Raw genomic sequence first — 14,602 nt, 5'->3', positions numbered from 1 at the left:
ACACACACACACTGACAGTATCTCATATGACCAGTGCCCGTGTCCCTGCTCATTTATCTCTTGGTGAGTCAGAGATGCTTTTTTGCAGCGTTGAGACCACAACACATCACTTCCATTTTAGTTCACACTCTGAAGGGCTGTGGGCGGCATGAGTGTGTGTTTGTGCAGGGAGAGAGAGCAAGAGGGCAGAAAGGAAAGGGAGAGGACTTATGTGCACGTGCATGTGCACGTGTGTTGCAATTAATTAGCATTAGCGGGGCGCTGTTGGTTTCCGAGCGGCTGCAGATTGCCACACTGGAGAGTTTTCCACTCAGTGGATGGAGGAACTGGCCCACAGTGATCTGGCGTGTGAAAGCTGCTGGAAAGACGAGGATGTCCGAACAAGGCAAACACCAAGCAGTGAAATACCGAGAGCTACACAACATCGGAAGCATAGATTCCCCCCTGAAGGCGTTCAGCAGACCGCAGCTTGATAAAATGCGGCATTAAAAACATGCACACACACACACACACACACACACACACACCCTGACCTTGGAATAATACAGTTTCATGTGCCAGTTTGGTTGGATTAAGTTATTCACAAGAAGTCTGCACAGAAAATGTAACTAGCTATGTATCAACATGAGTGGTTAAAGACTTGATATATCAGTTAAGCCACATTTCTATAATAGCAGATGTTGCTGTGTTCTTAAACTGGCAGCTGTATAATTTATCTCTCAGCTTCCCAAATAAAAACCTACAAGACTGACAACAAAGCAAAACCGACAGAGGTGCCCAAAATGAAGCAACTCAAATGGGCACTAGAAATCTCTTCGACCTTCATGTTAACGTCACATTTATAAAATGTAAAAATCCTTTCTGAACACCCGTTTTTTAAAGCCTTGAGATTTAGTTTTCTTACTGTTGCATCGTTTGGTTTTTAAAATGAGCAGGAGGTGAATGAAGCTATTTATAATTTCCATCCATCTGTCCATCATCCATCCATCTTCGTATCTACGTAGGACAAGCCCACGGGAAGACCTCACCTAGGAAGTGCCCAGAGGCATCCGAGTCAGATGCTACCTCAGCTGCCTCCTTTCGATGTGGAGGACGAGCAGCTTGACCGTCCATCCCGAACAGTATTGGTCAAGTTACTTGAAAAATGTAATCAGTAACTAATTACTGATTACTTCCCCAAAAAAGTAATCCTGTTACTTTACTAATTACTTATTTTCAAAAGTAATTAATTCCTTAGTTACTTAGTTACTTTTTAAAAACACGATTTACAACCTGAAGAGGTGATAAAGCGATAGATCTTTCAGCCCAATTCTACTTTTTCTGCATAATCCATCATACAAAATGTAATCAAATGGAAAAGTCTCTTTTTTTTAACTTGTTTTATCAGTTTTAATCTTTTAACTTTATGCATCAAGCAAAAATTAAATTATATGCAACATTCTCTGACTGGAGGAAATTTGTTTAACATTTAAACCTATTTTCTGCACCTTCCAGCACATAAAATAAAATATATATTTTTTGTTTACACTCACTCTTTCAAATAGATGCAAGTAAAACACAGCAGAAAATAAATAAAGTCAAAGACTCAACGGTCCTGTTGCTCTATTTTCACCTGTGTTGCAGGAGTGGTGGAGGCGTTCCCTGGTGCAGGTGTGCCGCGGCGGTCAGTGGAAGAATCCGCGAGTTTCTCTGTGAGTTTCCCATTACGTCGTTGCGCACTCGGTGCTTGCTTGGAAGTTTAGGGGTTTTTTTCGCTGTAAAAAGAAGTTTTCTTCCCACGCATGATGGACGCTAATGTTTTTGTCACTTTTTATGGAATCAAACTCAAAATAAGGTCAGTACTTCCACGCTTTAAACGCTGCACACTCTCTCCCACAATTGATATGTGATCCATTGTTGATCTGCACACAGCTGTTGTCACGAACGTCGCACTCGCTTACGTCACTGTCATGAGACATTCTCGCAAAAAAATCACGGTTTTAGTAACGCAGTAAGACAGCGTTCCTACGGGAAAGTAACGGTAATCTAATTACTGTTTTTGCAATAGTAATCCCTTACTCATTACCTGAAAAAAGTATTGGATTACAGTAACGCATTACTGCCCATCTCTGATCCCGAATGACTGAACTTCTCATCCGATCTCTAAGGGAGAGTCCAGCCACCCTTTGGTCGAAGCTCATATGTGCCACTTATATCCACAATCTCAGTCTTTCTGTCATGAGCCAAAGCTTGTGGCCATAGGGGAGAGTAGGAACACAGATCTCACCAGTGCCTTTACACTCAGCTCTCTGTTCACCACACTGGTCCACGCTACTGAAGATGCAGCTCTAATCCATCTGTCAAGCTCTTGCTCCCCTCTTACCTCACAAGACCCCAAGATAACTTAAGCTCCTCCACTTGGGGCAGCAACTCATCCCTGGCCCAGAGCGGGCACTCCACCATTTTTGGGTTGAGAACCACAGTCTTTAACTTGGAGGTGCAAATTCTCTTTCCTGGTTCTTATTTTCGCTTACCTGTAAACTGCTTCAGTGTAAGCTGGAGGCCAGTGCCTGATGAAACCAGGCACTGGTCTCTGAGTGGCCCTGAGAAATCCTGTCCATAAAATGATGAACAGAATCAGAGACAAAGGGCAGCCCTGGAAAAGTCCAGCATCCACCGGGAAAGAGTCCAACTTATTCCCGGCGATGCAGACAAAGCTCTCGCTGCAGTTTCTACAGAGACCAAATGAGAAAATATAGAATTCAGTATTTCTCCACCGGGGCTTTATTCCTGGCAGCACAGCTGAGCCTTTGAAGGAAAGTACTGCTCCAGTAATTCTGCATGTGTGAGGAAATAACTCAAACACATGGTCCACTCAGTAGCTTCTGCTTGATCTCTGAACTGCATCTCACAGCCCATTTTATCAGCGTCTCACACTTCATTTCATGGGTCAGTCACTTCTTGGAAAGTTTTCCGGCCACATTTATGTAACACTGGTGCTATTCCGAGGAAAACCGACAATGATGCAGTTATTCAGAGTTAAGTTTGGCACATGGAGCTGACAGAATATGTATCGGCTGATATCAGCAGAAATCTTCCCAAGAGAACTGCTTCCACTTGCATAAAATCAATTGTGAATAAATAAATGCATTAAATAAAAAGGTAAGCAATTAAAAAAAAATAAAGCCAGTATTGCTAAAATCTTTCCAACAGCCCTGAATGACAGTATTAAAATGCACCTATACTAAAACAATGTTCTTTTTAGGCCAAATAAAGAGTAGCAGAAGAAGAAGAAAGTCCCACATGCCAGACATCATTTTGTAAATGTCATTGTCATCATTTTAAAAATGGCTGAGCTTCACAGTTACACTCGTCAAGGACGGGTCCAGGGAGGCATGAAAATGACAAGAAAACAAGTCCGACTGCAAGAAACAAGAAAACAATCCTAAATAGACTAAAGAGTGTGCAGAGGAATGAATGTGAACACAGGACGCATGGCAGAGGCCCAGAGAATAATGATGTGATGCCAGACTTCAAATAACATCTGGAGCTGGCAGAGCACCAGCAAACCAAGCGTTCAGAAGGATAAATAATGAGGAGTGTGGGCAGGCAGGCACATTATCATGTTAGAGCTGATCTGAGAAACAATATAGAGAGAGGCATGAGGTTAGGGTAAAAACACCTAGAGCTGACCTGCTCCTGAAGCACCGCAGAGAAATACGTGGACAGACAAACATCTCAGCGACATGACCATTGAATCTCGACTCCCTATTCTAATAAATCAGCCTCTCATTAACCACATGAGCAAAACTGAGGTCCAGTTCTATTTCATATAAGCAGCGTGTTCTGCACCCACAGGAAGTTTGTTCACAGCAGCTTATTATGTCTGCAAATCTGGCAGTGAAAGCAAAGATATAAGTCATAACATTAATCATGGCTTTGTTCCATAACAACGTGAGAGTTTACATGGATAACAGAAGGGACTGAAGCAACTACAGACATGTGAAAAAATGAGTACACCTTGTGATTTAGTAGCTTGTAGAACCTCATTTAGCAGCAATAACCTGACATAATAATTTCCTGCATGCCTTTATGAGTCTCTCACATTGTTGTGCTGGGATTTTGGCCCAGTCTTTTTTACAGTGTGCTTTCGTTGTATTGACGTTTGCAGTGATTCATTCATGCACAGCTCTAAGGTCCCACCACAGCAGTCTGGACCTCGACTGTGTTTGGGGTCGTCGTCCTGTTGCATGACCCAGTTTCAGCCAAGCGTAGCAGTAGCAGCTCTTTAGCTGTCAGACTGATGACCTCACATTTGACTCTAGAATATTTTGGTATACAGAGGAGTTCATGGCTGACTCTGTTAGTGGGTGATGTCCAGGTCCTGTGGCTGCAAAACAAGCCCAAAACATCACCTCTCCAACATTGTGCCTACAGCTGATATGAGGTGTTTGGTTTCCTCTAAATTTAGTGGTGTGAAACAAACATCTGTACTGTCATGACTTTTATAGATAACTGAGGCCTGTTGACTCTGTGATGGAGAGTTTTTTTTACACGGTCTGACGTTGGGGTGAATTTGCTGTGACATCTAGTCTCCTGGGAGGATTGTAGCATTGTGTGTTAATATGCCAATGCTACATTAACACAATGTCAGTTAGTGCAGGTAGTTTCATTAGTGATTCTAAATTACCCATAGGTGTGAGTGGTTGTTTTGTCTGTGTTAGCCCTGCCTTAGACTGACAAACTGTCAGGGGTGTACCCCGCCTCTTGCACTATGGTAGCTCCTGGGACCCTGATAAGGATAAGCTAAAGATAATGAATGGATGGATGGATGGATGGATGGATGGATGGATGGATGGATGGTACAGCATATGTAAACAAAATAAAAATTGGGCTTAAAAAAAGCGTATATGACCAACAGTATCAAAGCATATATAATTAAAATTCAGGACAAGAGTTTTGTGGCACAATGGTGCAATGGTTAGCCACCTTGCCTCGCCACAGGACGGTATGTGGTTGAAACCTTCTGCTCGACCCAGGTCTGCCTGTGTGGACTTTGCTTGTTATCCCTGTCCCTGTGTGGGCTTCCTCTGGGCACCCCTGCTTCCTCCCACAGTCCACTTTGCTTGTTAGGTTAATAGGTGATTCTAAAGTGGCCGTAGGTGTAGACGTGATCCTGTGTGGTTGCCTGAAATGTCTCTTTCCATTAACCCTGTGTCAGACTGGTGACTTACTAAAATTTTATTAGCATTTAATCAAGCTCTTTCCATTTTTTTTTTTTGCCTGGTTTATTATCAATGTCAAAATAATGTAGGCTAATGCTTTATTGTATTACAACGGGGAAAATCTGGCAACATGCCAGATGCTTTGTCACCCCCCCAATCCACATACTGAGCATATCAAGTAATAGTTCTTATAGTTAGGTAGTTATAGGTATCCAGATAGTTAGTTAGTTTCCTATGGCCACATAAAGACACAGTTATAGTTAGTTAGTGATGTGATATAAGTTCTACAGTCAGTTTAAACACAGTTCAAGTTGTCAAATGTCAGTTTAGTAAGTTAAACATGTTTATTATTATTATTATTTTATTGCTTCACATATGTAAAATATTACATCATTCATTAGATACAGAAGAAGGTAAATGTTGTTCAAAGTCACACATAAAGAACCAGAACCAAATGTTCACCTGTTTCAGAAAACTTCTGGAGCTTTTTGGCCATGTCGGCGACATAAAGCGCGGACTCTGGCGCCACCTGGCGGCCATTAGCAGAATCACACACCTTCACCTGTAAGAAGAAAAAAAAGAAAAAAAGATTGATGCAGCAGTCCAGAAATAGCTCTCACAAAAAAGCGCACAGTGCGTCAAAGTCCAGTTCCGGTTATGTGACGCTTCTCACAGCTTCTCCCATGGTCACACACACGCAGTTTTATAAAGAGCGGTGTTATTTCTGATCGTTTAGTCTCTGTGGGAAAATGCAAATTGTTTCAATTAGCATTTTCAGGACCTTTGTGCGCTTTCTCTTCCACCTGAACAGCGCGTTATATACTCAAGGGCTTCATTAGGGGAACAGAAGTGGGACGATTCGCTGCCTTTCTGCAGTATAAAGTCTGTTTATAATATTTTTACGTTATTTTCTTGGTTATATCACAGATTTAAAAACGTGCCTTGTGTCCCCTAAAAGACAAATGATTTCGTCTTTTATAGTTTGCACTGGTGCTGTCTCCTTCTTGGAGTCCATCAACCTCATGAGAACATTACAAAAGGCTTAAAGTTTTGTGAGGCTCCTGCATGATTACACGGGAAACGCCCTCTATTAAATATCGTGTCCACTATGTCAAAAAAAAAAAAGGGAAAAAAAGTGGATTTACAAGCAGAATATTTTCCCTGGCATGGTGTGATTTGGATTGGTGTGAGTGAGTGAGTGTCAGAGTCAGGGAGGCGGGAGGGGGGCACACAGTGTGTCTCTGCTGTGACTGTGTATCACTTCAGATGCTCAGACAGAATTAAAAATGCGCTCCTCCGCCTTGTCGCCGGTGTTGTGCGCATTTTCTTGACAAGCCCGTGTTCCCACAGCATGGTGCTCGGACTCGGAGGCTCGGCACCCTCTTCGTACATAACCATCAAACTCTCGCGGACGCTTAATTAAGACAGCAGACTGCGCACAGCGCCCCGCAGCACCTGTTCCCACCTTCAGATAGAAGGTAAGTTTGTTTTTGGTTTTTTTGGAATCGAAATTTGCGTTAAAAAGAAAAAAGAAAAAGAGAGACAGGTGTGACTGGCTGTGAAGATGCATAAAAATAAATAAATAAAAATAAGACTGCGCGAAGTTGGGAAAAAAAGGAAGAGGTAGTTCCTGGAGAGTTGGCACATGCAGCACAGCTCCAGGCGCCAGTAGCTGTATTAATATTTTCTCCTCCCTTTTGAAGGTCCCCTTTCTCTTCTCAAGTTCAAAGCGCGTCGGCGTTTGTTGTTTAACGTAGTTTCCGGTCAGCAGGGGACGTCTCGGTAAACAATGCAGCTCGGTGATTCACGCGTGTGCGTCCCCTCGACATTAAAGTTTGTGCCAATTAATCAATTAGCGATTAGGACGGTCGGAAAGCGTTGGTGCAGGGGGGCGGGTGGGAGTGAGGCTGACGCACGACCCAAAGCTCAAAGTGGAGGTTTCATGAAATTAATATGGATGTTTTTTACATGATAATAACAGTTTGGGTGTAGGTGTTCATTATTCTCAGCCACAGGTCTGCACTGTGTACTTGGGCTGTTCCTCCTTCAACTTTACTGATGGTTTTTCCTTCTGTCTCTCAGTGGTTGTGCTGCAGATTTGTCTGTGTACAGCCTGAAGATTTCAAATTACCATATTACCTCAGACAAGCAGAAGTTCAGGGCGTTTTTTCCCCCAGATTTCCTCCAGCACCTAATCAAACCAGCCACCCACGAGAAGTAATGCAAATTTTCATCTCTGCAGGTTTTGGAGGTGAACTAATGACCATCCATCCACCCATCCATCCGCCTGGCTTTCTTTTCTTTTCTTTCTTTTTTTTGGTTGAACTGCACCTTCACGAGGCATGCCAGTGTTCAATTAGCCACTCAGACTTTTATTTTTGAAGTATCTTGATCTCCTGTCTCCCCTCAGAGGGCAAAGTGAATGTAATCTCACACCAATGGACTGTTACATAACTTTAAAACTGAAGTGCCATCCTGCCTGCGTAGGAGTAGATGTGATGTTCCCACTTCCTCGCTGTTGTTTTGCTCGTTAATTCTGAGAGGCGCATTACTGTAAGTGGCGTTTTGTGACTTTACATGACTGCTGTTTTTTTTTTTTAAATATAGTTTTTATTTATTTATTTTTTAAGACCCCCCACCCTTCTTTTAAATGCAGATGCAGATGAGGCCACGAGCATTACTGATTGCTTTGCGAGTCGTTGCTGTGATTATGCCGTCCTACCTACAAGAAGTCTGTGATTGCTGAATGGTGGACTGACATGTTGATTTTGACCAAATGTGTGCGTATATATTTATGTGTGTGTAGGGGGAGGGGGGCTGCTTTCTGCCCTGTGTTGTGTAGGAGGAGTGCGATCGCAGAGTGCCCAGGCATGACGCTCAGAGCTGTTGGACAGAGTTCAGTCCTTTGCTGAGCAGCCTGTCCTCTGTGCTGGAAACGGTGCGCAGACAGACACATTACAGTAACCTGACTCATGTACATGGCAGGCTTCCCCTCTTCACTGCTAAGAAATTGTGGCATCACCTTGAAACACAAGAGAGAAAAAACAGAAAAAAAGTGCTCACTCCTAAAGCAAACGTCCACCATTTTGAAAAGTCTGGCAGATATATAAGGATTGCTGGCACAGGAGACAGTTTCTCCACTGAGAGCAGTTTCTTACTCTTCAGTTAGAGGCTATTTTGGGCACCGAATCAAAACTTTATTAAAGATGTAATTAGTTTTTTGTTTTTTTTAGATAACAACCATTTCCCATCAGTGTGTCCCAGCAGTATAATCAAGTTAAGCTGCACTAACTTAGGATGTAAGACGCTCGCTTTCCAATGCGAACGCCTTCTCCAGTCAGCTTAAGTCAGATTAATTTAAATGCACAGTAGGGCAGGGCAGCACTTTACAGGAAAACAAATTGTCAGTAGCTACCAATGCTTCATACAATGTGATACGAGTAAAAAAATTGCATTTTTTGTAAATATATGCAAAATGGGGAAAATACATACTCCTTCTTATCCAACCACGGTCGTGACGGTGCTGCTGGAGCTGTTGTTTTTATTGGAGAGGTGAGGTATCACCATGAATAGGTCGCCACCCCAACACCCTCAGGTCTTAACAGAGAGAACTTAAAGCACAACTATGATCATTTTGGTATGGAAACAGCAGATGTTTATGATAATATCTCCCTGGTATGGTTGCTGGTATAGCTCTGTTTATAGCTTCATATTAACCACAATAACAATAAACAGACACACAAACAAGAACACAGCTTCCAATCTCTTCTTAATAATTAGTGCCAATCATTTCTAGAAAAAACCTCTTTTTTTGCATCCATAAGCTCGAAGTTTCAACGGATCTTCTCAGAAGCTTGAGTCCCAATTTCCAGGTATTATCTCAAAACTTTGACTTGCTAACGCAAAACGTCTGAGTAAAAAACTTGAAATTAGATAATAACCTTAAATTATGACTTACAGATCCCAAAAAGTGTTTTAGTTTGTCAGCGGCAGAAACAAACTTCAAGTGAGAGTGGTCTACCGGTGGTCGAAACACGTCTTTAATGATGTCATTGATCTTTATCGGTGTCAGTACTTCTCATTAAGGGTAGAGGGGAGGTCCCCAGATGTTGTCTTTATCAGTTAAGAATGATTGCTGCATTCGTAACGTTATGGTAAAGCTTCGCCTGCATCTAAAGAGGCAGCAGAAAATAACACACCTACATAACCACTTGAAAGAAACCATCACAGAAGTGATCACTTTTGTCGTACTGCACACGTGCACTCCTCTAACTCGCAAGCTAATATGTAGTATTAACAAGTAAAAGGTCACGGACACGTCACAAATTACAGAGTGCCTTTTGTATGATAAAAGATATATCCCCAAATTACCACCTCTATTGGTTTTAAGGTTGAAATTAATCAGTTCCAACTCAACAAGTTATTGACAGATGGAGCTCTGAAAAACAACACTCTGCGTTCGAAATACAAATACTCCAAAATCGATAAGACATGATGTGATCAGAAGCTCTGCACTGCCTCATATTCATTACCTCCTGGTTAAGACCACAGATCCCACCCTGTCTCCTCACTGTTAGGGTACCGCATGCACCACAGCACTTATGGAGTGGATGTAAAACAGCAGGATTTGGAGGATATCGTTTGGTTACTGTTTCATGCAGTGTAATTAAATTAGGAAGTGTGTTGTTATAGTCCTAATATAGGTGTGTTTCTTAGGCAACCTGACAGCTTTTTCCCTCATGTTTGAGCACGTCTGGTGGATAAATGCTCCAAGGTAGATGTTCAAAACGAGAGGTTTACGGCTTACGTACACTGACTCAACAAAACATCACAAAGTAAAAGATTTGAATTTGGTTTACGGATTAAAGACGGCGAGTTTGCTAAATCTGACTCCTTAAATATGTCAAAAAACATATAGTTGACTGTTTTATTTTTACGTTTATTGTGACAGCACTTTAAAAAAAATCAGTAGGGGTTGTTTAATAGAGCAGAACTTGAAAACCAACAGATCTGGTTTGTCGTCCTCCTTCCCTGGCTTCTTCAGAGAGATTACAGTATTAATGCAGGCTTTTGTCCTCTTGTGGTCACTCTAACACAATCTGAAAATGAAAGATGAAAGTGATCCCTCTTTGTCGTTGTCAAGTCCGCGCTCGTGAGATTAAATCCACGGTAGATATCGCAGGAAAGCCGGGGAATTTAAATACTAACCAAATGTATGGACGCATATACACGCACTAAAGTCTTATCAGCAAACTAGTAGTTTAGGAAACATTTTTAGTCCTAACTCTAACATGATCGTCTAGTTTGAGGTTTCTTTGGAGGAAAGTGTTTGATAGAATAAAACTAAACTTTAAAGTTCCTAATCAAAGTCTTAAAAAGCTGCTAAAACTGATATTAGCACAAAGTCTACGAGATGCTATATCTACTCAATCAATATCTTCTCCAAAGACCCCTGACAAAACTCAACTTTTAGAGATATTATTCACTCCCGCTTATGGAAAAACCTCTGACATTACCTAACAGTCCTTTACAAAAATACCATTTTGTATGAAGAGCTCCTCATGCGTCATTAGTTACACTGTGAATCACGCAGTCATGCAGAGGTCAAGCAACACCAGAAAAAAGGAGGAACTGCGATGCTGAAAAGACTTTTGTTAAGGGTATGGATCCTATTGTTTCCAAGCACATTTTGGATCACAGCTTTAACCGCAGTCGGGATAAAGAGAGATTAAGAAGGAGAGGAGAGGTGTTTCGCCTTGTTTTTGCTGAAAGCGGTGTGAGAAAATCTGGCAGTCGCGTGGTGAGATTCCAGTTGTTATGTGTTTTTGAGAAGTGACAACGGCAAAGTGACAGGATCTTGAAGAAAGTTGGTTTCCAGTTTTCGTGGGAGACAAGTGAATGTGGCCGGGCTGTTATCTTGGCAACTTTTCCAGCTCTTATTATGAGGAAAATGCAAGATTCAGTGACCTGTTCAGATGGACAACTTTGGCACTCCAAATCGAGTACAGGCTTTCCAGATAAGCTCCAAAACACGGTGGGAAAAAGACACAGTAAATAAGATTTGCAGTAAATTAAAACCTCAGTCAAAACTTTATCCACTGATTATTTGTATATAAATAATAATAGTCACTGCTCACAAATAGTCCACATTTTTAGACTTTCTCAAAGCTGATGACGACCACTTACTTTGTTTTGTTGTGGGACCACAGACTGTATTTAAAAATAGATGAGGCCACTGTGACGCCACCTACTGCCTTGTGAAGAAAAATACGTTTTCCGGGGGACTAGAAGCTAACATTCTGAAGACAGAATTTTATTTTTTTTTTATTTTTTTTTTTACATTTTACAAAAATTCTGACAGTTTTGAGACATATTTGCAGACACTGAAGTTAAGATAGCAAACAGAAATATTGGAATGTCTCCTTGTTCGTGATTTTTTTCTTTTGTGTTTTGTTTGTTTTTGTGCACAGCCAGGATTGTTGGTTGGCATCTCTGACTGGCTTTTCCCGTGCTGCGTCACATATTTGGATGAGTGGTTTGAATATGAATTTACCTGCTAATACTATCAAGCTTAGTTAGCAAGGTGCATGGATAGCTCATGAGTCACTCAGAAAAAAGCAGCATACATGTCTAATGTGGGCTCCAGCACGTTTTCTTTGTGGACCAGCTGAAGTCAGCTGACTGCTGGCTCTGAGGTTTCCTCCTCTTCCTGGATTCACCCAGCTGCATCCTACACTATATGAGTAGATGTTATATGAGGCATCATGAATGCTTTCCAAATCCTAACTATTAAAAAGACAGCAAAAGGGTGAAATATCAGCTAAAATTCACATTGATGACTCCTACCAAAGTTCTTCTGGAAGCAGGTCCTGTTACTTTTAAACAAATTTAAAACAAATTTTAAAGTATTATTAAATTAAACTTTAAATTTAAACCAGGATATTAAAAAATGCACAGATTCACTCATATCTGATTAAAAACATCTTTTAAAAGTTTGCTTACTTTTACCACAAATAAGACTTTAGGAGGTTTTTCCTCTTTAAGCTTAACCGCTACTGATAAAAATGCTTTCAGTAAAGGTTCGATTTTATTGGTTTAGTTTTGAGCTCTTTGATTGGTCCTTCTTGGGTTTATTGGCCAATAGCTGTTCTTCTACAGCATTATGCAGCGTGGTCAACACTTAGTGGATTGACAGTAGCTAAAGTCTGTTCTGAGGATGCGTAAATGCACTCACGTAAGTTTATTCATTTGTTATTTATAATCAATATTAGAGAGTACTAGATATCAATAGCTTTATTTGTTGTGTATATTTTTTCTTAAATTGCTAATGTCTAAACTTGCTAGTCTGGGTGGTATGCTAACCACCGCTTGGTCAGTCAAATTAATGTGCACATTTCTGAAGAACATTTATATTATTTATTTGTAAATAGTCTATAAATACTGTTTACATGTGCACAAGCATTCAAATAACATATTAGAATATTGTAGTTACGAAATAAACATTTAGGATTACTTTAGGTTAAAGTTTATTTGTATTTAGAAAATGCTTTCTATGGGCCTTTGGTGCCCTCTGGTGACACATGCAAAATAGATTGGTCACCTGGGAAACGGATGTACTTTATTGTTTGGTCGTTTTTGTTCTTTATTTGTGGCCAGAATACACATATAGTACCATTGTGTACTACATGCTTGTAGTGGTTTTAATTATTTGAACTTTCAAGGCATCCCTCCTGTTGCAAAATTCTCACACAAAATTTTATTCCAAATTATTTTAGTGCCGTTTCTGTTTCTTTCAATGTCTCTCATAGTAGCCAGGAACTAACCTGCCAGTTACCAAGGATACCACAACCTGCCCTGCAGCCGTTTAACATCAATCACTATAAAATGTACCACAATATTGTATACAATATGAAAAAAACTCAACTCCAGCAGCACATCACATTATGTAAGCTTTAAATTTCCTATTTAAATGTTTCTTCTTACTTTCCTGTCCTCTTCTCCCACACTTCCACATCTTTTTCCACCTCCGACAGTTTTACACATTAACATGTTGTTTCTGTTTTTCTGTCCCTGTGAAATACAGTATCTGTACCTTTAGCTAGTAGACACATTGTGTCAAACTGCACAGAACAAAAATGCTTACTTGAAAGTATTTTTGTATCGTAAACTGTAAGATTTAAATACTCATTAGCTGAAGGTGCTGGAACACTGGCCCACTTTATCCCATGTGTGTACCCACCGACACAGATAGCTGCTAATTAGTGCTATGTTGTCTTTCAGCTGCTCCCTTATTAGCAAGCAGTGTTGGGGTTGTTATTCAGTAAAGGTTATGTATTTCACATTAGTCACTGCTTTTCTTGAAAGTAATGCAGTACATTACTTAACTATTCCACAGAAAAAAAGTAATTTGTTACATTACTTGCTAATTAGTTTTCACGTTACTCTGTAACATGGCTTAAATGCGTCATCACATAAAAACCAGTTAACAATATAAACCTGGGGCCACTATCCCGCACACCAACACAAACGGTTATCCTAATGAGCACATATGCTGTCTGTGAAAATGCAGTAATGAGTAAATCTAACTGTAATGTGATTATTGAATTGAAAACGTGTTACTGAAAAATGTAATGGGAATATTCTTAAAGGCACCAACACCAAAAATATGTGAATTTCACCGACTTAAAATAACATAGGTGAGAGCCTAGCAGAGAGCTAGCATGACAGCCCCCTGTGTTAGCCTCCACCTCTCTAATAATGATAACTTTCAGCCTTTCAAACAAACATGACTCCTTGTACAGTTGATATAGAGGGAAACATTTGCTCTCAAAGTGAACTCAAGTTTTGGCATGTCCACACTGGCTTTATTTTTCTGCCCCAGCAGCTGCTGCTTGGCACTACTGTGCGAGTTACTATCCAGTTGTTAAGTGATGACGTGACGAATCCTACTTCCGGGTCTAAAGTAGTCTGCGTGTCTAGTCTGGCTTTTGTGTTGTTAACATGTTTAATGTTTTGTATTTTCTTCTATTTAATCTCAAAAAGCTCCTAAAACAGTCAGTGATCACTGTTGACTTCCCTCGGCTTTTATTACCACTAATCATTTATTTAAGCTCAGTTTTTAAAACCTTAGGATGTAACTACAGCCCAGCCCATGCAGCAGTATATGAATGACTAACCTCGTATTGTGGATGGATTATCTCAGTTGTTCTCCTGGCTGAAGTTTGGTCCTTTTACAGCATCCTGCCATGCGATTACATTTGTTCCTGACCACCGAGAACACTCACGTTAACTTTTATCGAGTGGAAAAAAAGTTAGCTTGTTTATATTATGCTAACATAGCTGTGTCGCTAGCGGTCACGTAGCACATCATTATATACCAGCTAGCCCAACTTCAGTAA

At 40.6% G+C, this 14,602-nt stretch overlaps 1 protein-coding gene across 1 annotated transcript in view; it reads left to right on the top strand.

Moving 5' to 3' along the window:
- Positions 1-5,845: 5,845 nt before the first annotated feature.
- The window catches only part of rin1b (Ras and Rab interactor 1b), a 42,088-nt gene continuing 33,331 nt past the window's right edge, over positions 5,846-14,602 (top strand). Inside the window, exon 1 of the mRNA XM_026162375.2 lies at positions 5,846-6,682. The gene's annotated coding sequence lies outside the window, so the exon portion shown is untranslated. The remainder of the gene's footprint in view (positions 6,683-14,602) is intronic.

This window comes from Astatotilapia calliptera, chromosome 3 (genome assembly GCF_964374335.1).
Source record: "Astatotilapia calliptera chromosome 3, fAstCal68.1, whole genome shotgun sequence".
In the NCBI taxonomy this organism is placed as follows: Eukaryota; Metazoa; Chordata; class Actinopteri; order Cichliformes; family Cichlidae; genus Astatotilapia; species Astatotilapia calliptera.
The sequence above is the reverse complement of the archived record's forward strand: the minus strand, read 5'-3'. Positions and strand labels throughout refer to the sequence as shown.